The 27,896-nt window shown below is 43.2% G+C and overlaps 1 long non-coding RNA gene across 1 annotated transcript; it reads right to left on the bottom strand.

The window, feature by feature from the left end:
• Positions 1-1,205: 1,205 nt before the first annotated feature.
• On the bottom strand, positions 1,206-9,249 carry LOC132869912 (uncharacterized). The gene is made up of 3 exons (XR_009651019.1): positions 8,970-9,249; positions 2,667-2,844; positions 1,206-1,886 (listed from the first exon to the last, which is right to left on the bottom strand). It is a non-coding gene; the product is annotated as an uncharacterized LOC132869912 (long non-coding RNA).
• Positions 9,250-27,896: the final 18,647 nt, after the last annotated feature.

Below are 27,896 nucleotides of genomic sequence, written 5' to 3'. Positions count from 1 at the left end.
ACTTTGATCAGCCTGAATCGGCCTGTTACTGCCTCCTGTCTAGGTACTGAAGCAGAGATAACATCCCCCCCCCCCCCCACACACACACACACACACTACCCACTTTAGAGCATCCCCGTGGTCCACCTGCCACGCATAATAGACAACTCTGGCTCATGCGTGTGCCGGCATCGAGGATGCTGTCAGGGAGACAGAGGCAGGGTGCGATGTGCTCGATGCTGATTGATGTTTGAGCCTCTGGCCCAGGCAGCGCTGCCACTCTATTGATTGGTCACCAGGCTGATCTCAGGAGGAGCTGCACCCTCGTGCTATTCATCAAACCTGTTTTTTGCAGCTAGGCAGACAGGTAGTGAGCCACAGTAAAGCAGTTTGCAGAATGGCCTTCGAGGGACTTCATTTTCACTCAAATGTGACATCCTGAATGTGATAGCGTGAGATTAGTGCTGCTAAATTCTTGAATCTGTGCTTATTCTAATACAATGGTTTCCATGGTAACAAATTACACTAAACTGATTTAAAAAAAGGTTTATGTAACATTTACGTAAGGAGTCTTGAGTCAGAACATGGGCAATCAGAGGTAGTATAGAAGTCATCTTGTAGAACTTTATCTTTTTAGTGTCATACCAACCATCTTTTTTTTTTTCCTCTTTAAGAGAGAGGATAAAGAGGAGACGCTGCTATTTAAAGCTAATATTATAACAAGAAAGAACAGGAACTAACTTGTTTTGACATTGACACTCCATAACAGTAGCTATAAATGGATAAAAAAAATCTGACGACATATTGATTAATCCCTTATAATAGCATCCCATATCCATCCATTCATTATCTGTAGTCACTTTATCCTGTACAGGGTTGCAGGCGAGCTGGAGCTTATCCCAGCTGACTATGGGTGAGAGGCGGGGTTCACCCTGGACAAGTCACCAGGTAATCACAGGGCTGGCACACAGAGACAAACAACCATTCACACCTGCGGTCAATTTAGAGCCACCAATTAGCCTAACCTGCGTGCCTTTGGACTGCGGGGGAAACTGGAGCACCCGGAGAAAAGCGGGGAGAACATGCAAACTCCACACAGAAAGGCCTTTGTCGGCCACTGGGCTCGAACCCAGAACCTTCTTGCTATGAGGCAACAGTGATAACCACTACACCACTGTGCTGCCCTGCCATGTCATGTTTTATTCCTTAATAAATCAGCATGACTATATTTTGTAGACTTGTACTGAAATATAAAGGAAAGTGGAAACCATTTGTCTTTATTTCCCAAGTCATGTGACAGTAAAATATTGAAGGATATCAAGATCCTCCCCAAGGCTGCATCCTTTCTCCTCTACTCTTCTCCCTGTACACCAGCAGCTGCATCTTCATTCATCAGTCTGTAGAGCTTCTAAAGTTCTCGAATGACACCACCCTCACTGGACTCATCTCTGATGATGAGTTTGCCTATAGGTGGGAGATTGACCATCTGGTGTCCTGGTGCAGGCAGAACAACTTGGAGCTTAATGCTCTAAAGACAGTGGAGATGATTGTGGACTTCAGGAGGAACTTTGCCATACCCTCCCTTCCCCATCGCCTTGTTTGACTCCCCAGTAACCTCTGTGGTTACAGCATTTCTTCTTCCTGGGTACCAAAATCACCCAGGACCTCAAGTGGGAGACAAATATCTGCCCTCTCTCACCAAGAAAGCACTGAAGTTCAATTTGCCAAAGACAATGAGGGTGCACTTCTACACCACCATCATCGAGTCCATCCTCACCTCCATCACCATCTGGTACGCTGCTGCCACTGCCGGGGACGAGGGCAGACTGCAGCGCGTCATCCGCTCTGCTGAGAGGACGATCGGCTGCAACCTACTGTCTCTTCAGGACCTGTACGAATCCAGGACCCTGAAGAGAGCAGAAGAAGAAACCTTTGTCACATGCACAGTGAAATTCATCCTCTGCATTTAACCCATCTGAAGCAGTGAACACACACACACACACACACACACACACACACACACGGAGCAGTGGGCAGCCACACCAGAGCACCCGGGGAGCAGTCAGGGGTTTGGTACCTCGCTCAAGGGCACCTCAGCCCAAGGCCGCCCCACGTTAACCTAACTGCATGTCTTGAAAGGATTGTGACCGACACCTCTCACCGCAGACACATACTTTTTGAGACACTCCCCTCTGGTAGGAGGTTGCGGTCCATTAGAACCAAAACCTCACAACTTTTTCCTCACTACAGCTGCCTTGTCAGTAAGGCCCGAGACCCCACTGACTTTTAACTCGGTCACATTAATGCACTTTCTCTCAACTGCGATTTTGTCCATTTCATGATCATGTCATACATCTCCATTCTGTGAACCTTTTATTGTACATTCCAGCTCACACTGTACAGCTTGGTTATTGACTTCGCCCACGACACACATCTCTTCCTCTCACACATTCATGTCATGCCTCGTCTCTACATCATGTGACCTATTTTTGCACATTCTGGACATATTGTACAGCTCAGACTCCAACAACTCAAGCACACTCCTTAAATACTTTTCAAACTTGTAGATTTAGATTCTTCTTATTTTTATTCTATGTATATAGCTACTTTTGTCTTTGCTAAATTCTTCCATCTTAACTGTTCAAGCACCAACCACCAAAGCAAATTCCTTGTATGTGAGGACGTACTTGGTAGAAAACGTGATTCTGAGAGCTGCTCTAGTGGTATGATGGAGAATCGTGATGTCACAGTGTGTTCAGGACGCTGATGTCATGATACGAAATGATGCATGGGAGAAAGTCTTTGGCTGATGATCTATAACATCTTTTGTTTTGGCTCCGTGTTGAAATGTGATGTGAAGGATTCCTGAAGAGAAAAAACAAAGACTTTATTTCGAGCTCACTGAAGCTCGTTATAAGCAACGTTTCTCATTTGTGTGTCGAGTAGCTGCACATCCAGTACTAAGCTTGTTTCACTGGAATAATAAACATCTGTCTGCACACAGTTAATACATGTTTAGAATAAGTTCGTGTTTAGCTTATCCTCCAATTGATGCATTTTCTTGGGACCAATCAGGCTGGTTAACTCAAAGCACCAAAGATACACATGACATGCTGTTAGGCTACGGTTACACTACAGCTTGAAATGCTTTGTGCAATGGGTTATGGATCAAATTGGGGCATTTTGGTAGCGATGTGTACTTCGTACAGGCGAGAAGTTGTGATCACACATCAGGCAAACGCTTGACGACGTTCTTTTGAGGAGACCTGGTATTTTTCCTAGGAGGCATGCTTGAGGGTTTGTACGCATCTGCGTCTGACGGGAGAATGATCCCAGATGCCTTGTTCAATAGATTTCAACAACGTGCAAAATCAGCACCAACCAATCAGCGATGATCACAAATGTGTCGTCTAACCGTGGCCAAACATTCATGAACTTTTCACCCAACCAGTTACGAACATTGGTGAAGGATCGCCGAATGTAAATACACTTCTCAAGTCTTGGTGAAGGTTTGGTTATACCTCACCACTGTGTTGAGCATCAGGGATATGGATTTGAGACAAATGCATCTCACGAGGCTTGGCGAAGATTCCTCGAACTTCAGGAAGTATTCCCAAACCCATCTGTGAGTATTTGCTGCTTAGTTTGCCAGCGAAAACATCAGCACCAAATTTCATGCATGCATTGAATTTTTCTGACTTTGGCCACTCACAAGGCGAAGAGACACCAAAAAACAACTCCCGAAGCTTGGAGAACATTCACCATTATCTGCATCATACGATTGGTGGCGATGCTACCAATTTTTCATCGCAAAGTATTCGCAAGCTGTAGTGTGACCAGGGCCTGAGCTTTGGAGAGGACTTAAGAGCACCTCTGCATGCTACATTTACCTATAAACCCCCTCTCAGTTTCACGATACAGATACGCTTCAGTGCAGAGGTGTGTCAGGCTCGAGTCTGCGATAGAAAGCTTAACTCTGTCTCAGCGCTTTTATTTAAAATATTACATTTAGAAAGCTGTCTTGATTATGCAGCCTGTAGATGTTTATACAGTAGTGATGCTCATGGACCAAAAAAAAAGACAGATACGTTGTTTAGTAACCATCTCACTTTCTCTTGTGTTGTAAGTCCAGTCCATGTCCCCATCATCAGTGTTCCATTGAGAGCCTGGAACACATGACTAGATTATCATGATGTGTCCAGCGTGAATTCAGGAGCATTTCGAATGTAACCGTCTCCATAGCTTAGATCAGTGTTACAGAAAAGCAGAGATCCGATGAAATCCTTTCGATTTCGAAAGTGCCCTGCTTTAATATGATTCAAACATTTTCAAGATACTCGCAGTGAGAGAGGAAAAGAGGAGGGGAAGGCGGGGGTTGTGACGCGACTGAGCTTCCAGATGTCGTTAATGCTTTGACCTTCTCCAAGACAGGAAGTGACAGTTCCCTGTGGCATTTGGAGGAGCAGGGGGTGTGTGGACACTGGAGTTGCTGGGGTTGTGGAAAGGTCGCTCTGTAAAGTCTATATGGTTGATGAGCTGTGATAAAAGTGAGATCTTGCTGGGGTTTTTTCTTGCTGTTCTCATGTCGCATTAATCCGTTTACTTGATGTTGGGTACTTGAGATTTTTTTGGACAGGTTGAGGGTTTTTTTTTTGGCTCTTGGACAGATGTGCAGACTCCATTTGAAACTCTGCATTTTGCTGTGACCTAATTGTGGTCGTCCAGCTCAGGGATTTTAAGGATACTGAGCACAGGAACTGGGGCATGGATGAAGAGAGCTGTGTGTGTGTGTGTGTGTGTGTGTGTGTGTGTGTGTGTACTTCTGGGAACATTTCCCCCCAACTTCAGCCTCGCCTCATTAGTCTAGCCACTCTGTGGCTGAGGCAGTGCCTGTGTCGCGTTTATTTCTGTCCCCCTTCCTCCAAGGTACCCGATCAAACCTTTACGTCTTGCCAGCCTCCTGGGATGTGGAGTGAGTGATTTGACTGGCTGGGGGGTCAGCACCATGATGAAGTGTAGAGCCCAAGTGGGTTGAGAATCGTGTGTGTGTGTGTTGCAAGGAGGATGGAAGTCTGGCCTGGTTCAGCATGCTAGTAAAACACATACTGTTTAATTCTCAATTTCACTTGGTCAGAAGGTCACGATTAAAGAATAATATCAGACTGATGTCACGCAAGTATCATCTCATTATCTGTAGCCGCTTTATCCTGTTCTACAGGGTCGCAGGCAAGCTGGATCCTATCCCAGCTGACTACGGGCGAAAGGCGGGGTTCACCCTGGACAAGTCGCCAGGTCATCACAGGGCTGACACATAGACACAGACAACCATTCACACTCACATTCACACCTACGCTCAATTTAGAGTCACCAGTTAACCTAACCTGCATGTCTTTGGACTGTGGGGGAAACCGGAGCACCCGGAGGAAACCCACGCGGACACGGGGAGAACATGCAAACTCCGCACAGAAAGGCCCTCGCCGGCCACGGGGCTCGAACCCGGACCTTCTTGCTGTGAGGCGACAGCGCTAACCACTACACCACCGTGCCGCCCCGCAAGTATCATTACTTTGCAAAATATTTACAAGACTAACATCCATATTAAGTGCATTTTAACAATATGCAAAAGTTAAAGAAATATTCTCATCCACACACGCACGCACTCTCTTGCTTGAATGAATGAATGAATGAATAGACAAAAATAATTTGTTTACTCAATTCACTTCCAGCGTAAGTATCAGGGCAGGTGTTGGACTTCCATAATACACATTTATGTAAACATATTTTCAGAGAAAGCCTTTGTGAATTTTTTTGTCACATGCTGCTGCTCATGACGCGTTACAGAGAAGAGAGAGAGATAGATAGATGATAGATAGATAGATAGATAGATAGATAGATAGATAGATAGATAGATAGATAGATAGATAGATAGATAGATAGAATGCCTTTATTGTCACCTTTATTGTTATCTGCCCTCTTCTGCATACATCACCTAATGGAAGCCTGGGATTGGCTAGCTATTTTAATATTCAAATACTATTAAATTTTATTATATTTACACAAAAAATAATCATTTAAATATTTTAAGGTGGGGCGTCACGGTGGTGTAGTGGTTAGCGCTGTCGCCTCACAGCAAGAAGGTCCTGGGTTCGAGCCCCGTGGCCGGCGAGGGCCTTTCTGTGTGGAGTTTGCATGTTCTCCCCGTGTCCGCGTGGGTTTCCTCCGGGTGCTCCGGTTTCCCCCACAGTCCAAAGACATGCAGGTTAGGTTAACTGGTGACTCTAAATTGAGCGTAGGTGTGAATGTGAGTGTGAATGGTTGTCTGTGTCTATGTGTCAGCCCTGTGATGACCTGGCGACTTGTCCAGGGTGTACCCCGCCTTTCGCCCGTAGTCAGCTGGGATAGGATCCAGCTCGCCCGCGGCCTTGTACAGGGTAAGCGGTTACGGATAATGGATGGATGCTTTAAGATACCGTGATTTTGTACGAGTCAGTTATCTCAAACCTTGCAAAAATACGACCAGAACTCACTCAGCTGACAACAGTTTTCCAGTTCATGAGCATCTGCTAGTTTCATACTTACTTAATAATTGACTACTAAGTAGCTGAAGTAACAAATGCACTTTTTTTTAAGGCCCGAGCACTGGAGGTGTGTAGCCTCTGGTATCCACCAGAGGGCGCTGCACAAAGGTACAAGGCTCTATTGTTTTCCTAAGTGTTTATTATCTCATCTCATCTCATCTCATTATCTGTAGCCACTTTATCCTGTTCTACAGGGTTGCAGGCAAGCTGGAGCCTATCCCAGCTGACTACGGGTGAAAGGCGGGGTTCACCCTGGACAAGTCGCCAGGTCATTACAGGGTGTGTTTATTATTATTATTATTATTATTATTTGACATATTTTTTTAATTCTTTAATTTTTATTTTTTTTCTTTAAGACTTGGTAATTTTTGAGGTGGTTCCCATGGGTAAAAACTCATGAAATTTGGTACACACATCTGTCCTGGCCACCATGACTCGGGGATAGAGGCTTGGCCCCTGGTGTGTCTGGGGGACTCCATCGTGCCCCCACATGTCATTGAGGCTTTTGCCTGATATATAGTTTCACTTATCTGTGTCAAATGTAGTAGGTGTGTGCGGTGCCCCAAGACGAACAAAATTGTAATGTACATAATTAGCCATAATCAACAGGAAGTGAGTTATTTTTGGTTTTGTGCCTTTTGACATGTGTTACATTTTGACATTCTCCACCTAGGCAGTTTGTTGGATTCATGCCAGATTTGGTGTACCGGAGGTGCTCAGGACCTTCATCGCTGCTTACGGCTAAATTTAAAAAAGTAAAATTGGAATTTTCCATTAAATTTGTTGTAAATCTCCTTATATTCACTCACAAGGCTAATTTTTTACTGATAATTTGTCCTCCATGTTGGGTTTCAGCCCTGTGATGACCTGGCGACTTGTCCAGGGTGTACCCCGCCTTTCGCCCGTAGTCAGCTGGGATAGGCTCCAGCTTGCCTGCGACCCTGTAGAAGGATAAAGCGGCTAGAGATGATGAGATGAGATGAGATGTTGGGTTTCATGCTTGGCCCCCTTTAACCTCCAATCTGATTGTTCACCTTTCGACCAATCACTTGATGTCCCTCTGTTGGACTCTTGGAAGTTCTGTTTTAAGTTCAGTTGCAGGTTTGTGCTAGAAGTCTTTCTTCCTTTAGGATGGACAGGTGACACATTGTTCAGGTCTTGGACTATTTATATCACCACAAATAAAAACTGCCGGTGTTGGAAAACAGGTTACCTGTTCTGAGCTAAAGGGAAGGATCCAGTCATTCACCAGGTACATTTCTGTAGAAAATCAGCTTCAAAGAGCATGTACAACCCCAATTCCAAAAAAAGCTGGGACACTGTGTAAAATGTAAATAAAAACAGAATGTGAAGTGGAAATCACTGTTTGGGAACACTTTAGAAACACTTCATTACTGCATCCACAAATGCAAGTTAAAACCAGATATAAACAATATCCAGAAACCCCGCCCCCTGCTCTGGGCCCAAGCTCTTTTACGATGGACTGAGACGAAGTGGAAAACTGTCCCGAGGTCTGACGAATCAAAAGTAGAAATTCTTTTTAGAAGTCATGAACACCACGTCCTCCAGGCTAAAGAGGAGAGGGACCATCCGGCTTGTTATCAGTGCACAGCTCAAAAGTAGCATCTGTGATGGTATGAGGGGGCGTTAGTGCACATGACATGAGGAGCTTGTACATCTGGGAAGGCATCTTTAATACTGAATGATATAAACATGTTTCAGAGTAATATGCTGCCATCCAGACTAAATCTTTTTCAGGGAAGGCCTTCCTTCTTTCAGCTAGACAACGCCAAACTGCTTTCTGCACATATTACAACTGCATGGCTCCGTAGTAAGAGTTTGGGTGCTAAACTGACCTGCCTCCTATTTTAAAACATTCAGCGCATTATGAAGCGCAAAATGCGACAAAGGAGACCCCGAACTGTTGAGCAACTGAAATTGTATATCAGGCAAGAATGGGACAACATTTCGCTTTCAAAACTTCAGCAATCGGTCTCCTCAGTTCCCAAACATTTAGTGTTGTTAAAAGTAGAGGTGATGCAACACAGTAGTAAACACGCCCCGTCCCAACTTCTTTTGACACGTGTTGCTGATATCAGGTTCAAAATGAGCATTTAAAAAAAAAAAACAATAACGTTTCTCAGTTTCAACATTTGATATGTTGTTTTTTGTACTATTTTCAATGAATTATAGGGTTTCTATGATTTTGCAAATCTTCACATTGTTTTTATTTACAGTTTACACAACATCCCAACTTTTTTGGAATTGGGGTTATAGTATCCCCTTGTGTTTATCTAATAAAGAATTATTTCATTAATTTGTCTAGATTTTAATTCAGAGAAGAAAAAGATGTCAAAGTGATCGGGAAGCCAAAAAGCTTCTTTGCTTAGAGTTCGATACCAAACCACTAACCTTGTCCACACAGCGACGAGTGTCATGAATACCAGCAGGTTTGTCTTCGCTTCTCTCTGGGGCTGTATTCATCTCTCCCACACGCTGACCCAGCTCTGGTTCCCTTCCTGGAAACCAGAAACACACCCCCACTCTTCCCAGAATAGAGCCATCACACTCCGAACAGGAGTTTCCATACGAGAGAGAGGGGGAAAGAAAGAGAGACAGCGACTGTTGAGGAAGGGCTAAAAACAGCTAGTTGTTGAGCTGCAGACCGAGCCCTGGTGTTGTAACCCTCATCATGATCACTAGTGCTGAAGATTTGTTCATGCTCCCCAAGATCAGCCTCCTCAGACCTTGTAATTAAGGATGAGTCGCTCCAGAGTCAGTGGTGCTTGTAGTGAAAGGGAGGTTTCAGAGAGACATGGAGATGATGTCTGTTTATCTTTTGCCTGTCATCCATTAGCTATTGGAAGGGCAAGCTTGTGGAGTCTTGTGTTGTAAATATGGTGCGAAAGGAAAAGGACTAGAAATAGCATAAAATGGCAGTATAGTGGGGGAGTTTCATGACTCTAGCTGGGGTGACCAGGCGTAAATATAGATTATGAATCATACATGCGCTTTCACACCTAGAAAAACAATTTGCTTTAAGATTTCTGCTAATGGAAGACAAAAAAAAGAGAATATTTTGTCTCTCGTTTTGTGCAGTGGAAGTCTGACTCATATCTCGTTAGAAAAGTCAGGCTCGTTAACCTCCCTCTAATTACCCTCAGGCCCATGACAAACTTTTTTTTTTTTTTTTTTTTCTGTGAATTCTCCAGTCGATTCAACTACATTTTCTCAGATTGAGCCATTTTGGTTCTCGAGCTTCAAATATTTCTAATCCAGAGGCAATATGATGATTGGTGATTAAAAAATGTTAAGACTTGTACTACAAGAACTTTAAAAACCACTGACAGGTGAAGTGAATAATATTTGAGTATCTTGTTACAGTGGAACCTGTCAGTGGGTGAGATATACAGTGGGGCAAAAAAGTATTTAGTCAGTCACCAATTGTGCAAGTTCTCCCACTTAAAAAGATGAGAGAGGCCTGTAATTTTCATCATAGGTACACTTCAACTATGAGAGACAGAATGGGGGGAAAGAATCCAGGAAATCACATTGTAGGATTTTTAATGAATTAATTGGTAAATTCCTCGGTAAAATAAGTATTTGGTCACCTACAAACAAGCAAGATTTCTGGCTCTCACAGACCTGTAACTACTTCTTTAAGAGGCTCCTCTGTCCTCCACTCGTTACCTGTATTAATGGCACCTGTTTGAACTCGTTATCAGTATAAAAGACACCTGTCCACAACCTCAAACAGTCACACTCCAAACTCCACTATGGCCAAGACCAAAGAGCTGTCAAAGGACACCAGAAACAAAATTGTAGACCTGCACCAGGCTGGGAAGACTGAATCTGCAATAGGTAAGCAGCTTGGTGTGAAGAAATCAACTGTGGGAGCAATCATTAGAAAATCGAAGACATACAAGACCACTGATAATCTCCCTCGATGTGGGGCTCCACACAAGATCTCACCCCGTGGGGTCAAAATGATCACAAGAACGGTGAGCAAAAATCCCAGAACCACACGGGGGACCTAGTGAATGACCTGCAGAGAGCTGGGACCAAAGTAACAAAGGCTACCATCAGTAACACACTACGCCGCCAGGGACTCAAATCCTGCAGTGCCAGACGTGTCCCCCTGCTTAAGCCAGTACATGTCCAGGCCCGTCTGAAGTTTGCTAAAGAGCATTTGGATGATCCAGAAGAGCATTGGGAGAATGTCATATGGTCAGATGAAACCAAAATAGAACTTTTTGGTAAAAACTCAACTTGTCGTGTTTGGAGGAGAAAGAATGCTGAGTTGCATCCAAAGAACACCATACCTACTGTGAAGCATGGGGGTGGAAACATCATGCTTTGAGAGCTTCACAAGGAGTGGACTGAGGCTAGTGTCAGTGTATCAAGACCCATCACGAACAGACATCTTCAAGAAAGGGGATACAACTTGCGCATTCTTAATATCAAGCTACTCCTGAGCCAGAGACAATGTCAGAAGTGTCTTATCTGGGCTAAGGAGAGAAAGAAATGGACTGTTGCTCAGTGGTCCAAAGTCCTCTTTTCAGATGAAAGTACATTTTGCATTTAATTTGTAAATCCCGGTTCGAGAGTCTGGAGGAAGAGTGGAGAGGCACAGAATCCAAGGTGTTTGAAGCCCAGTGTGAAGTTTCCGCAGTCTGTGATGATTTGGGGTGCCATGTCATCTGCTGGTGTTGGTCCACTGTATTTTATCAAGTTGAAAGTCAACACAGCCATCTACCAGGAGATTTTAGAGCACTTCATGCTTCCATCTGCTGATGAGCTTTTTGGAGATGCTAATTTCCTTTTCCAGCAGGACTTAGCACCTACCCACAGTGCCAAAACTACTACCAAATGGTTTGTTGACCATGATATTACTGTGTTTGATTGGCCAGCCAACTTGCCTGACCTGAACCCCATAGAGAATCTATGGGGTATTGTCAAGAGGAAGATGAGAAACACCCGACCCAAAAATACAGATACGCTGAAGGCCACTATCAAAGCAACCTGGGCTTCAATAACACCTCAGCAGTGCCACAGACTGATCACCTCCATGCCACACTGCATTGATACAGTAATTCATGGTAAAGGAGCCCCAACCAAGTATTGAGTGTATAAATGAATATACTTTTCAGAAGTTGGACATTTCTGTATTGTAAATCCTTTTTTTGATTGATCTTAGGGAATATTCTAATAATTTGAGAGAACGTTATAAGCTCGACTTGCTGAAGCACATCTCCGGTAATATCCCAGCAGGGGTTGAGATCCTGCTGTCTCATGCCTGGACTCAGTGTGCCATATAAAATAAAACCCACTATAATCACCAGAGGCACCTGGGCAGTGCAGGGGGTGAAAGGTCACGAGCTTAAGGTCAATAACAAGTTCATCTCAATACTTTGTTATATACCCTTTGTTGGCAATGACAGGTCAAATGTTTTCTGTAAGTCTTCACAAGGTTTTCACACACTGTTGCTGGTATTTTGGCCCATTCCTCCATGCAGATCTCCTCTAGAGCAGTGATGTTTTGGGGCTGTCGCTGGGCAACACGGACTTTCAACTCCCTCCAAAGATTTTCTATGGGGTTGAGATCTGGAGACTGGCTAGGCCACTCCAGGACCTTGAAATGCTTCTTACGAAGCCACTCCTTCGTTGCCCGGGCGGTGTGTTTGGGATCATTGTCATGCTGAAAGACCCAGCCACGTTTCATCTTCAATGCACTTGCTGATGGAAGGAGGTTTTCACTCAAAATCTCACAATACATGGCCCCATTCATTCTTTCCTTTACACGGATCAGTTGTCCTGGTCCCTTTACAGAAAAACAGCCCCAAAGCATGATGTTTCCACCCCCATGCTTCACAGTAGGTATGGTGTTCTTTGGATGCAACTCAGCATTCTTTCTCCTCCAAACACGACAAGTTGAGTTTTTACCAAAAAGTTCTATTTTGGTTTCATCTGACCATATGACATTCTCCCAATCCTCTTCTGGATCATCCAAATGCTCTGTAGCAAACTTCAGACGGGCCTGGACATGTACTGGCTTAAGCAGGGGGACACGTCTGGCACTGCAGGATTTGAGTCCCTGGCGGCATAGTGTGTTACTGATGGTAGCCTTTGTTACTTTGGTCCCAGCTCTCTGCAGGTCATTCACTAGGTCCCCCGTGTGGTTCTGGGATTTTTGCTCACCGTTCTTGTGATCATTTTGACCCCACGGGGTGAGATCTTGTGTGGAGCCCCACATCGAGGGAGATTATCAGTGGTCTTGTATGTCTTCGATTTTCTAATGATTGCTCCCACAGTTGATTTCTTTACACCAAGCTGCTTACCTATTGCAGATTCAGTCTTCCCAGCCTGGTGCAGGTCTACAATTTTGTTTCTGGTGTCCTTTGACAGCTCTTTGGTCTTGGCCATAGTGGAGTTTGGAGTGTGACTGTTTGAGGTTGTGGACAGGTGTCTTTTTATACTGATAACGAGTTCAAACAGGTGCCATTAATACAGGTAACGAGTGGAGGACAGGGGAGCCTCTTAAAGAAGTTGTTACAGGTCTGTGAGAGCCAGAAATCTTGCTTGTTTGTAGGTGACCAAATACTTATTTTACAGAGGAATTTACCAATTAATTCATTAAAAATCCTACAATGTGATTTCCTGGATTCTTTCCCCCCATTCTGTCTCTCATAGTTGAAGTGTACCTATGATGAAAATTACAGGCCTCTCTCATCTTTTTAAGTGGGAGAACTTGCACAATTGGTGACTGACTAAATACTTTTTTGCCCCACTGTATTTGGCAGCAAGTGAATGGTCAGTTCTTGAAGTTGATGTGTTGGAAGCAGGAAAAATGGGTGAGTGTAAGGATCTGAGTGACTTTGACAAATTGTGATGGCTAGATGACTGGGTCTGAGCATCTCCAAAATGGCACATCTTGTGGGGTGTTCCCGGAATGCCGTGGTTAGTACCGAACAAAAGTGGTCCAAGTAAGGACAACTGGTGACAGGGTCATGGGTGTCGAAGGATTGTTGATGCATGTGGGGAACGAAGGCAAGCTCATCTGGAAGCTACTGTAACAAATTCTCGAAAGGTATTGGTGACCATGATAGAAAAAGGTATGAGAGCACACACCTTTATATGACCTTGTATGTATGAGGCTGCATAGCTGCAGACTGGTCAGAGTGCCCAAGCTGACCCCTGTCCACTGCTGAAAGGTCCTACAATGGGCACGTGAGCATCAGAACTGGATGATGGAACAATGGAAGAAGGTGGCCTGGTCTGATGAATGTTCCTTGTTTGAATGTTTTGTCCACCAGTTGTGGCATAGCTCCAGACCTGGTTTTGGGTGTCGGTTTCCTTAGGCCTTGGTCCACCATGAGTGATGCGTGTTCTGCTCGCTATGGACTATAGTGAGCTCGCTGTTCTCTTGGACATTGGAGTTGTCTGGTGCTGTGTGTGGCGGTGCTTCTGTACTCGCTTTGTGGATCCATGGTGTGGTGTTTCAAGCACTGTTGTCTGGTGGTGGATGTCATGGTAGCTGCACAGTTGGTGTGGGACACCTTCATGCATCTTTAGGTGGGCTTGTGGGCAGCTACGCCAGTGGAATTACATCCTGACCCTCTTTTGGTGGATTTTTTTTTTTCCCTTCCCGGTTTGTTTTGTGCTTGTAAAGCGACCTTGAAACAAAAATGCAATGCTCCTTGGTTAGGAAAAGGCACTATATAAGTTAAACTTATTAATTTGTGCTAGCGCAAATTGTCACTCTCACTCAGGATCTTTCTACATTATCTCATCTCATTATCTCTAGCCGCTTTATCCTGTTCTACAGGGTCGCAGGCAAGCTGGATCCTATCCCAGCTGACTACGGGTGAAAGGCGGGGTACACCCTGGACAAGTCGCCAGGTCATCACAGGGCTGACACATAGACACAGACAACCATTCACACTCACATTCACACCTACGCTCAATTTAGAGTCACCAGTTAACCTAACCTGCATGTCTTTGGACTGTGGGGGAAACCGGAGCACCCGGAGGAAACCCACGCGGACACGGGGAGAACATGCAAACTCCACACAGAAAGGCCCTCGCCGGCCCCGGGGCTCGAACCCAGGACCTTCTTGCTGTGAGGCGACAGCACTAACCACTACACCATCATGCCTCCCCTTTCTACATTATTATTATTATTTTTATTATTACTACATTTTTAAGACGCTATTTCTCCCTCAGTTTTCAACCAATCAGCACCAAATTTCACATGAAGAATCCCTCTGAGCTGAATAAAGTTGCTGTGACTTTTGGTGCTGATCTGGTTCACTGAACTGGAATGATCCATGAAAAATGGGCTTTTTTCCTCACTGAGTGAGTTGTTTTTTTTTTGTTTTGTTTTTTCTTTCACTCACTCACTCACACACACACACACACACAGGAATGGGAATCGAAAACCGGTTCTTGTTGAGAACCGGTTCCCAGTGTTTCAATTCCATGGAATTGTTTGCCAGATTTGCTAACGATTCCCTTATCGATTCCAGCGGGCACGACTAACATCATGTATGTTACGCAACGTGCGTAGCAACATGCAGTAAGCAGTAAACATGGCAACCAAGCGGTTTAAACACTCAAAAGTTTGACTGCATTTTTCAAGGAAAGATGACAACCGGGTGACCTGCAGCCATTGCAAAGTAGATATTAAATCGTCGGGAGGGAATGTGAGTAATATGCAAAAACATTTGCGCACACAGTATGCGATACTTTTAAATGAATGTCACGTTTTCGACACGCTTCGGACTGGTGAATCTCAACCCAGCAGCAGCAGCCACGCAAGCATGTCTTCTGCGGTTACTACGCCAGGTAATTAAGTAACACACATCATGTTAGCGGCGGCACGGTGGTGTAGTGGTTAGCGCTGTGGCCTCACAGCAAGAAGGTCCGGGTTCGAGCCCCGGGGCCGGCGAGGGCCTTTCTGTGCGGAGTTTGCATGTTCTCCCCGTGTCCGCGTGGGTTTCCTCCGGGTGCTCCGGTTTCCCCCACAGTCCAAAGACATGCAGGTTAGGTTAACTGGTGACTCTAAATTGAGCGTAGGTGTGAATGTGAGTGTGAATGGTTGTCTGTGTCTATGTGTCAGCCCTGTGATGACCTGGCGACTTGTCCAGGGTGTACCCCGCCTTTCGCCCGTAGTCAGCTGGGATAGGATCCAGCTCGCCTGCGACCCTGTAGAAGGATAAAGTGGCTAGAGATAATGAGAATGAGGACATCATGTTAGCGCCATTTGCTTCTTTGTAAAACCTATTACTAACAGTTAACATTAGTTAACATTAAATGAATGCCTTCTCATGCATTACATTTAGAAGATGACCATGATGACGACGACGAGAGACAGAGTCTGACTGACTCAGAGGCTGGCAGTACTCGCTCTAGTTCACTACTACCGCCTCTAGCTTCTCCTTTCATCGACACAGCAGGCAAAAGTAAAATGCCCCAGGCCAGGGTAGACGAATGTCACGAGCAGTTACTAAGTTTGTCGTAAAGGGCTTGCACCCATTTGCCACAGTAGATGCCCCTGAATTTCGGTAGGTGAAGGTACTCAATTGTATGTTAACCCTTAGAGAGTGCTCATCTCACATATCCTTTTAAAAAGGAGAATTTTATTTTCTATTAGAATAATGTTTAACATGTGAGTAATTCACTGTTGGGTTTGTAAGGTCATGTGTGTTACTCCTAAACTAAACAAAGTTGATGCTAATTGACCTGTTTGTTCTCTTTTTTTCAAATGAGAATCAATAAGAGAATCGATAAAGAACCGAATCGTTAAGCAGAATCGAAAATGGAATCGGAATCGTAAAAATCTTATCAATTCCCATCCCTACACACACACACACACACACACACACACCGTTCCAGATCACAGTATCTATCTAGTTATTATTATTGTTATGAGACACAGAAAAGGCAAACAAAATAACAATTAAAATGAGCATAATGACAGCAGATTAGATGTATGGCACAACCAAATAATTAAAAAAAAGAGCACACTGCACCTTGTGTTCGTTTTTAATCACCACACTCACTCGCTGTTTCTGCTCTGTTTATACGCCATAACATTAAACTCAGCATGACAACCAGCACTTGAAAATTACCTGTAATATGTTGCTAGGAAACAGAGGTCAATTTGAGACATCCTGGATAACGCACAGGAAGTGTGTGAAGAGAATCCTGAATAGAGCACAGTGTATGAGCACTTTGTCAAAGGGAGCATATAGAGATATTGTAAAGCGTACAGGTTACACGGTTGTCTGTACATTTAGAAAGGCTTAATGATGAATCAGTCTGTGTGTGTGTGTGTGTGTTTTGTCGCTTCTGTGCTTAATTGTGTTTACAGCAGGTGGAGAGGAGAGAAGAGTAATTGGCTTCTGTCAGGAGCGACTTGTGAATTTTGGCAGCAGCTAAGCGAAACAGGAAAGTGATTGATGCTGACAGAGAACACCAAGAACAGAGTCTCTCTCTCTCTCTCTCTCTCTCTCCACAGTAAATTGCTCCCACACAAACAGGTTTTTTAAAAAACCGCACTCATTCACAGGAAATGCTTTGAAATTGGTATATTTTTCTCTGTAGGCTTATTGTTCTAAATTGAGAATAGCGAGATCACAAAAACACTAAAGATGTTTAACGTGCTCTGTTCTTTGCAGAGCCCAGATCTGCAAATCTGCTGACTTTGACCCCAAACAGTTAATTTAATTAATTAATGCCAATTATACTTGATTACGATTGGTCAGAATCACAAGAAGCATTGATTAATTTTCTAGAACAGCAGCTCTGCCAGTAGTGCGGCTGCAAATCGCAGGGTTATATTAATGCGCTCGTTCTAATACGTTATTGTTGCTATAGTAACAGCTCATTCAGTGGGACTTGTACAGCATGTACGCTCACCATCCAGTTTATCTTTATAAGGTACAAAAGCTTTATTTATACAGCTATCCAGTTGGCCAATCATGTGGCAGCAGTGCAGTGAATGAAGGCATGTAAATATAGATCAAGAGCTTCAGTTAATGTTCACAATGTGCAAACATCAGAACGGGAAAAATTGTGATCTCACAGTGAAGTGTGACTTTCTCTCACTGTGGTATGGGTGTTGGTTTGATCCAGATGGACTGGTTTGAGTATTTCAGAAGCTGCTGATCTCCTGGGGTTTTCACACACAACAGTCTCTAGAGTTTACACAGAATGGTGCAGAAAACAAAAAACACTGAGTGAGTGAGCGACAGTTCTGTGGGTGGAAACAAACGCCTCGTTGATAAGAGAGGGTCAGAGGGAAATGGACAGATTGGTTCGAGCTTTTTTTTGCCAGGAAGGATATAGTAACTCATATAATCACTCTTTACAACCGTGGTGAGCAGAAAAGCATCTCAGCAGAAAGAACAAGTTCCTATTGAAGTGGCTGGTGAATGTAGAATTGTTGCTATGGTGACATTTATCATTTATGGAAGGAGTCTCCAGTGTCAATAATGCAATGTAAAGCTGTAAGTTTTCTAAGTTAGAATTGAGAATTCAACAATCGTATAACGGATAATAAAAGCTCATTTGGAGCCTTGAACACAGCGGAAAGGTGGAAACGATGATACGGAGTGCTTCATCTCAGACTTGGCCAGTGTTCTGTGCCCCCCACCTGCGTCTCACCTGTGGCAGCTTGTCTGTGCCCGATTCACTCCAGTGACTCTCAGGATGAGCCAACCAGCCTGCCACCTGCATCCTCAGATATCATTCTAATTAAGAGAATGAGAATTATGCAAATGTCTGCAGCAGATGTTGCAAAAACAAAAGCAGTATGTCCTCAGTGGTCATGCTTTCCACATGCCTTCGCAGACTTCAGGGACGGACTTTCAATTTGCTTTCCATAAAAAAAAGTTCATGTCAATAAAATCTATTGAGCAGGTCTGGCATGAGAATGTGACGGTTTGTTGTGGGGTTTTTTTTTTTTAAGACAATTGAAAAGGGATGAGAAAAGCACATGGCTGGACGGATGCTGCTTCATGTCACGTATTTGTTGTTTCTGCAAACACGGTTCTCTGCATGGCCAGAATGAGAACAGAAGGAGCTCTCAGTGAGGGCCCTGTGCTGGGGAATGTGTTTCTGAAGCATGCTTTCTTTCATCAGGTGCACAAATATGCACCATTTTTCTGTTTTGTTTGAAATTACACAGTACATACAATAATTCCAGTATATCTAATAGAACAAATAAACATTTCACGAATGCAGGTCAAATTAAAAACAGGTTTCTGCTTCTGAATATCTACGAAATGTTTCAGAGGAAACCCGTGTCAATCAGAGCGAGGCGACCCAATCGTCGGTGTCTGTAAGATCATGTATGTGGAAGAGGGTGGATGGCGTGTTCCTTTTGAGTTTATGATGTGATGCGTCACAGAAGTTTGAAAAGACGGAATTGCTCTTGGGTGGATTCGCGCGTCCCGGGGGAAGCATGTGGTAGCTTTTACACTCCCTGCTCGATAGATAATAGAGTGGGCGGAGTCAGGTTAGCATGGTTGATAAAGGAAACTGGCACATATACTGTGTATAATTACATATATTATCTGGACATGAGGGTTTTAGTGGGAAATACACCACTCATATTTTTGATCCGAGCTCCATCTGGGACGTGGAGAACCAAAACCGTGACATAAATCTCTATCTGTCACTCGTGAGGAAATTGAAGAAGTGTTTTGATAAATTTGGGAACTTTTTATTTGTGATCGTGTCGATATAATAAAAAGAAAATCAAATGTTGGCTTGAAGATATCAAGTTTATCTTCTCGTGTTGAAAAACTCATATTTTTCATATGAAATCCATTGCGGATCTGAGTAACGTTTATTTTTTATTATTATTATTTTTATTTATTTTTTTATGGATAGGACAGTGTAGAGAGACAGGAAATGAGCAAGAGAGAGACGGGGAGGGATACGACCTCGGGTCAGAATTGAACCCGGGTCCCCGGATTTATAGTATGGTGCCTTAGCCATCTGAGCCACAACACCCCATGAGTAACATATTTAAATAATATTGACTGGTGTTGAGTGGTCTATTAGAAATATTAGCATGATAGCTTGATGCTAGCATGATACTGAGCGAGTCGAAGACGAGTAGCTGAATGGAATATATCTGATAGACCACAAAAAAGGCAACCATTATTATTATTATTATTATTATTATACATTCCTTTTGGGTGTTCAACGCATCTTCTTTCAAAATTCTCTCAAAATCTTCTGTATTTAATGAAGCAAACCTGGTGGCCATGTTTGTTTCCAAATTGTCGCTCGCTAGCACAGACGTTTTACGTCTCTGACGTGTGATGTCATGTTGTCTTGACAAGCATGCAATATCGTAAACCATATTCAACGTTCATTCTCCATTGGGTAGAGTGATGTAATGCACGTAGGATAAGCGATATGCTAACAATATCGCAGGCTATCAAACCAAATGAATGAAACCCGCTGGAAGGGAATAGAACACATGCTTTTATACCATCGAAAAAGTGTCCTGTATGGATAATAATTCCTGCTATTTCACTCTGATGACGTCACTCCCAGTGTTTTCCTGCTGATTACATACATGTTGTCAAAATGGTGAACCGGTTCAAAATTTCAGTTCTTTTGATTAACTTGTGTATTTATTTTTTGTGGGTGTGTCCATATAATATAAAGAACATTACATGGTGGTGCGAAAATATGAAGTTTATTTTCTCATGTTGAAAAATATATCAGTCATTTGTTTCATACGCTCGTGTATATGTTCACTGCTCGAAGATATCATCACACCACCATGTAAGATCCTGTCTGTAAACTGACCTAACAGAACACATGCAGGGTGGCACGGTGGTGTAGTGGTCAGCGCTGTCACCTCACAGCAAAAAGGTCCGGGTTCGAGCCCCGTGGCCGGCGAGGGCCTTTCTGTGTGGAGTTTGCATGTTCTCCCCGTGTCTGCGTGGGTTTCCTCCGGGTGCTCCGGTTTCCCCCACAGTCCAAAGACATGCAGGTTAGGTTAACTGGTGACTCTAAATTGAGCGTAGGTGTGAATGTGAGTGTGAATGGTTGTCTGTGTCTATGTGTCAGCCCTGTGATGACCTGGCGACTTGTCCAGGGTGAACCCCGCCTTTCGCCCGTAGTCAGCTGGGATAGGATCCAGCTCGCCTGCGACCCTGTAGAAGGATAAAGCGGCTACAGATAATGAGATGAGATGATGTGACTGAAGTGGGCGGGGCTTAAAGTTTTCTTTGAAGTTGCCAAGTTTCAGATAATGCCGTGGTTGTGAGCAGACAAAAACATTTTACTGTTCAGGTTGAGCTTTTTTAATTACTCATTAAGAAAAGTCCAAAAAATTAATCTGTGAATAAAAAAAAAAAGACTGGAGCAGAATTTGTCCTTGTTGCCTGCAGTGTCTTGCTGTCCTGCACTGATGAACTGTTCTCTCACTTTCCCTTGTTGTCCTTGTCTTCGTCTCTTTCACACTCCTCATGATGATTTGCTGCAGTCTCCAGCAGCTCCATCGCTCAGTGCGCTCTTCCTAAAATTACAGCACCCCTTGTTCCAGCAGGTAAAAACCAGAATCCCGAAGAGGCGCTCACCTCTCACATTTCCATCTCTCACACACACACACCATCGCACATGGCTGCAGAACCTCCTGAGATCTTCCTGCCTTTATCCTACGTCACCCTGCTGCTTATAATCCAGTACTACATCACGCGCTTCCCGTCTTTTAACCTTCACACACTTGTTCTCACACTCGAGCACGCTGCTATTTTCAGCTCATCAAATTCCACCCTGCCATCTACCTTTTGTTCTGTGATGAGATTATTTCGATCTCTCTGCAGCAGAGACGCAGCACTCACTCCGATATTAAGCCTGTCATGTTTCTCAAACCTTTTTATAAACTGCATGATGTCACAGCGTGGTTGAATTCTCAATTCTGATTGGTCAGAAGACGCTGATGAATTTTTCTATAACACCCCTTACAGCTTCTCGGATATTACTGCGCTCGTTCTAATGTGGCATCGTTTCTATAGTAACAACGGATGCAGAGTTAGCATAAAGCTGTGTGTAATTGTTGATGTGGTGAAGTCTGTGCTAGTATTTTTAAAGTGGATTTCCAAACTCCTGATCGGGATGGATGGATGGATGGATGGATGGATGGAGCGACATTACCACTTTCATTTATTTCATGCTGCACCTGTCTCGTCTGTTCTAATGAGGAGAAACTCAGCCCCCTGATGAGCCCACAGTATAACTGATCACACACAACCTGCTGGAGCTGCGTTTCCTCCCGCCTGTACACACACTCACTTTACATCAGAGATGACCTGCAGATTAGAGCTCCGTTACTGCAGGAGGTGAGGTGAAGTCTGTGCACGTCCAGTAATTAGCCTACATGCTAGGAATGTTTCTTTTTTTTTTTGTAACAGTAAGTTTTCCGCCATGGGAAAGTCCTCAGGAGGGGCGTAACCCTTTTATCTTCAGTAATGAGCTGCATTGTTTGTCTCATTGGATTTAAAGGAGAGGCTTAAGAAGGAACGACTGCTCTAACGTAAGCAATGACAGGAACTCCCTTGTGTCATGGAAGTCCCATTAACTATAAACGGATAAAAACTACTGTATGTCATTCTTTAATACATTTATATCATACAGTAAACCACATCACTACAGCAGCCTGTAAGAGGAATAAAACACTTCAAGGTGTGCTGTAATAGGGAAATGATCAACAATTGGGTGGTAAGTATGACTCTCATCATTGATTGATTATTTAACTGTAACAGCACAACATGCAGTGTTAAGAATGACACATACATCATGATTTCGGTACAGCTGTTTGTACACACATCTGTAATCATGAAATCAGATGCTTAAAATACTAAAGTACATGATATTGAGGTGATGAGATGAACTCTGTTATTGATTATTTTCCTATTACAGCACACTCCTCAGTGTTTTACTTAAAACTCACCCAGGCTGAACGGTGTTTAACGGCGTGAGTGCCTGCAAGGACTGATCGTTTATACAAAGTGCTGCATCAGGGATGGAAGGGAAGGGAAGGGATGGGAAGAATGGGTGGAGGGATGGGAAGGATGGATGGAAGGGAAGGGATGAATAGGGATGGATAGAAGGGATAGAAGAAGAAGCAGCCTTTATTTGTCACATGCACACTCCAAGCACAGTGAAATTCATCCTCTGCATTTAACCCATCGGAAGCAGTGAACACACACGCACACAAGTGAGCACACACCCAGAGCAGTGAGCAGCTATACTACAGCGCCCGGGGAGCAGTCAGGGGTTCGGTACCTCGCTCAAGGGCACTTCAGTCCAAGGCCACCCCATGTTAACCTAACCTAAGCAGGGAAACTGAAGCACCCGGAGGAAACCCACGGAGGAAACCCACGGGGAGAACATGCAAACTCCGCACAGAAAGGCCCTCGCCGGCTGCTGGGCTCGAACCCATAACCTTCTTGCTGTGAGGCGACAGTGCTAACCACTACACCACCGTGCTGCCCGATGGAAGGGAAGGGAGGGATGGATGGATCTGCTTTGTTAAAATCACTAAATATAATAAATTGAGTACTAAATGCGATTTAAGGTTGATTTCAGAATGCGAGGGTTCTGGTGATCAGGATAAACCTGTGTTAAAGCATCCATGAGAAGCCTGAGATGAAATCTCCATACAGAACCAGATGTGCAGCAGAGAACGTTATAAGCTCGACTTGCTGAAGCACATCTCCGGTAATATCCCAGCAGGGGTTGAGATCCTGCTGTCTCATGCCTGGACTCAGTGTGCCATATAAAATAAAACCCACTATAATCACCAGAGGCACCTGGGCAGTGCAGGGGGTGAAAGGTCACGAGCTTAAGGTCTCCTTCTGTAACTACAATTTACAACCCCGATTCCAAAAAAGTTGGGACAAAGTACAAATTGTAAATAAAAACGGAATGCAATAATTTACAAATCTCAAAAACTGATATTGTATTCACAATAGAACACAGACAACATATCAAATGTCGAAAGTGAGACATTTTGAAATTTCATGACAGCAACACATCTCAAAAAAGTTGGGACAGGGGCAATAAGAGGCTGGAAAAGTTAAAGGTACAAAAAAGGAACAGCTGGAGGACCAAATTGCAACTCATTAAGTCAATTGGCAATAGGTCATTAACATGACTGGGTATAAAAAGAGCATCTTGGAGTGGCAGCGGCTCTCAGAAGTAAAGATGGGAAGAGGATCACCAATCCCCCTAATTCTGCGCCGACAAATAGTGGAGCAATATCAGAAAGGAGTTCGACAGTGTAAAATTGCAAAGAGTTTGAACATATCATCATCTACAGTGCATAATATCATCAAAAGATTCAGAGAATCTGGAAGAATCTCTGTGCGTAAGGGTCAAGGCCGGAAAACCATACCGGGTGCCCGTGATCTTCGGGCCCTTAGACGGCACTGCATCACATACAGGCATGCTTCTGTACTGGAAATCACAAAATGGGCTCAGGAATATTTCCAGAGAACATTATCTGTGAACACAATTCACCGTGCCATCCGCCGTTGCCAGCTAAAACTCTATAGTTCAAAGAAGAAGCCGTATCTAAACATGATCCAGAAGCGCAGACGTCTTCTCTGGGCCAAGGCTCATTTAAAATGGACTGTGGCAAAGTGGAAAACTGTTCTGTGGTCAGACGAATCAAAATTTGAAGTTCTTTATGGAAATCAGAGACGCCGTGTCATTCGGACTAAAGAGGAGAAGGACGACCCAAGTTGTTATCAGCGCTCAGTTCAGAAGCCTGCATCTCTGATGGTATGGGGTTGCATTAGTGCGTGTGGCATGGGCAGCTTACACATCTGGAAAGACACCATCAATGCTGAAAGGTATATCCAGGTTCTAGAGCAACATACGCTCCCATCCAGACGACGTCTCTTTCAGGGAAGACCTTGCATTTTCCAACATGACAATGCCAAACCACATACTGCATCAATTACAGCATCATGGCTGCGTAGAAGAAGGGTCCGGGTACTGAACTGGCCAGCCTGCAGTCCAGATCTTTCACCCATAGAAAACATTTGGCGCATCATAAAACGGAAGATACGACAAAAAAGACCTAAGACAGTTGAGCAACTAGAATCCTACATTAGACAAGAATGGGTTAACATTCCTATCCCTAAACTTGAGCAACTTGTCTCCTCAGTCCCCAGACGTTTACAGACTGTTGTAAAGAGAAAAGGGGATGTCTCACAGTGGGAAACATGGCCTTGTCCCAACTTTTTTGAGATGTGGTGTTGTCATGAAATTTAAAATCACCTAATTTTTCTCTTTAAATGATACATTTTCTCAGTTTAAACATTTGATATGTCATCTATGTTCTATTCTGAATAAAATATGGACTTTTGAAACTTCCACATCATTGCATTCCGTTTTTATTTACAATTTGTACTTTGTCCCAACTTTTTTGGAATCGGGGTTGTATATCCCATTATTGAGACACCACTGACCTGCACAGCAAATTCATTAACATTAATATTTCATCAACAGAACAGTTAAAGCCATCTAACCGAGATGTGAACATGCCATGATTAAATCCACACATCCTCATGATCGACAGTAGGAAGAATTTATCAGTTTCTGTTCAGCTAACCCTGTGGTTTATACTGTTTGAATTATACAGTTCATTTCCCCCATTAATCCACAGCGAGGTCGATTTCTCAAGTCAGAAGGTGTGTGTTCATTTTCACTATTCCAGATGTAACATGAACAATTGGCTAATATTCATGCGCTCATTCTGATACATTATTGTTTCTATAGTAACAGCTCATATGCAGGTTTTTTTTTGTGTGTGGATGCGCTACATAATCTAAGGCGAATACTAAACAAAAAAAACTGTTTAACAAAGAAAAACATGTAAACATGAAGATACGGTGAAGTTTTACAGAAGGAGAATGTGTTTATGGAAGGAGTCTCCAGTGTCCAAGACTCCTCAATCTTCAAAAGACAAAAAAGCAGGGCATGGTGTTGGAATGACTGTTTATAGCTGCTATAACAAGCAACAACAGGAGCGTTTCATGACATTAAACATTATCAATTTGTACTAAATTAAAAATGTAGCCAGTTGCTGTGGTATAAATGGAATAACACACTTCATGGCATGCTGTTATAGGAAAATAATCCACATTAGGGTGGTAACAGTAACTCCACATTGCATCAGGAATATTTTCCTATACCTGCATGGCATGTCATGTGTTATTCCCTACATATACTGTAGTGCCTTCCAAAATTATTGGCACCTCTTGTAAAGATTAGTAAAAACTGTACAGGGTTTTGTCTTTTTTCCCCCCTCACTGTACATGGGGGTAAAATAAACTTGGGTTTTCTTCCAGGCAAGTTTATAACAGTTCTAGTAGGTGTCCACTTATTTAATCATTGCCCTAACAGTAGAAATGGACATTTTCAGACGAGTAGGTTTTGTTTGTTTGTTTGTTTGTTTGTTTGTTTGTTTGTTTGAATTCCCATTCCCTGACTTATGAAGGCCAACACACTTCTCCCTCATTGTGTTTGTGTGTCGCTTACCTTTCCCATGGTGATGTTGAGGGAATTTGGCCTCTGTGTCACCTCATATTTGTTCCCCAGTTAATCAGGAAGTCATGGATTACAGCCTGAAAGTTTCTACACACTCCAGTCAACTCACACACGGACAATTTAAATAGAAACATGCTTCAGGTACATTGCGTTCATGATCATTTCCAGGCAAGGCAAGGCAAGTTTATTTATATAGCACATTTCATACACAATGGCAGTTCAATGTGCTTTACAGAAGTAAAAACAAAAACAGTAAACAATAGAGAAATAAAATTACATAAAATAATTTTATCTTTATTCTAAAATAATTAATTAAAAGAATTAAAAGAAAATAATAAGAATTAAACAATAGTAGAAATAAAGTATTAAAATGCCAAAAAGAAAAAGGAGAAAAAGAAAGAGAAAAAAAACCTAGCAGAATAAAATAGAATAAAGTTAAAATAAATTTAAAACATGCAGAGAAAGTAAAGATTATAAAAAATGTAAAAATATTAATTATTTAACAGAAAGCATCTGAAAACAGCTTGGTCTTTAACCTAGATTTGAAGCTGCCAACAGCAGGAGCATTTTTAATGTCCTCTGGCAGTTGGTTCCATAGCTGCACTGCATAGTAGCTAAAAGCTGCTTCACCACACTTTGTTTTAACAACTGGTTTTAATAGTAAATTTTTCTGCTGCGATCTGGTAGATCTGATTGGGTTAGGCCGCTGCAACATATCAGAGAGGTAATTGGGCCCTGTACCATTTAGAGATTTGTACACCAGCAGCAATGCTTTAAAGTCAATTCTGTAGCTTACTGGAAGCCAGTGAAGGGACCTTCACTGGCTTCCAGGGGTGCCAATAATAGTGTCATGTGTGTTTATGATTAAAATATATTTCTTGATGATGGATGTGTTTTTCTCTTAGTAAATTTATTTCAATTAAAGGTCGGATTTTTCTCATTTTTTCAGTGTGGGATGAAGCGACTTCATCAAAAGGTGGATTTTGTTTTTGTCCTAACCCTTTTTACTAATCTTTATAAGGGGCGCCAATAATTGTGGAAGGCACTGTAGTGCAGTTGCTTCAATCGTATGTCATAGTATTGATATTTTTGCCATAGAGTCAGCACTGAGAGAGCCACTCGCACATCCACACACTCCCTGGGTATTTTCCAGACGCTCTGATTTAACATCAGTGTGAACACGGTGAACATGAAGCTGTTCAGTAAAACAGCGGTTCAGACACACACACATCACTGGTTCTTCCACTCACCCTAATGCATTTAATAACAGCAGTATGCTCACACAAAGATTTTTTTCTCCGTGTTTACTCCGTGTGGTGAAAGCCATTTTGTCGGCTCAGTGGGAAATCAATACGCGATTCTCTCAGCGGAGCAGAGCAGAGACAGACAGCGGTGGTTTCAGCGGAGAGACAGACCGAGGTGACGGCGCCAGGAATCTTTGATAGCAGGTGGTGGTGGTGGTGGGAGGAGGGAGAACGGGAGGTGAGCTACATGAACCTGCAGCTAATGCGCAGATCACAAGAGTGTGTGAAAAAAATAGAAAGAAAAAAGATTCTAGGCTAATCGATGATGCTGATAAACCATTATTGACAAACTACAAACCAATAACCACGCTCAGCAGGCTCCAGCTGATTGAATGTTATCTGAACTTTCAGACAGATTCTGGTTTATTTATGGGCGCCATACTGTAATTTAAATATCAGGGCAGGAACATGAAGGGATGAAGAGCAGGAGGTCCCTCCTCGTCTTCTC

The sequence above is a fragment of the Neoarius graeffei genome, chromosome 21 (genome assembly GCF_027579695.1).
Source record: "Neoarius graeffei isolate fNeoGra1 chromosome 21, fNeoGra1.pri, whole genome shotgun sequence".
NCBI classification, from domain to species: domain Eukaryota; kingdom Metazoa; phylum Chordata; class Actinopteri; order Siluriformes; family Ariidae; genus Neoarius; species Neoarius graeffei.
The sequence above is the reverse complement of the archived record's forward strand: the minus strand, read 5'-3'. Positions and strand labels throughout refer to the sequence as shown.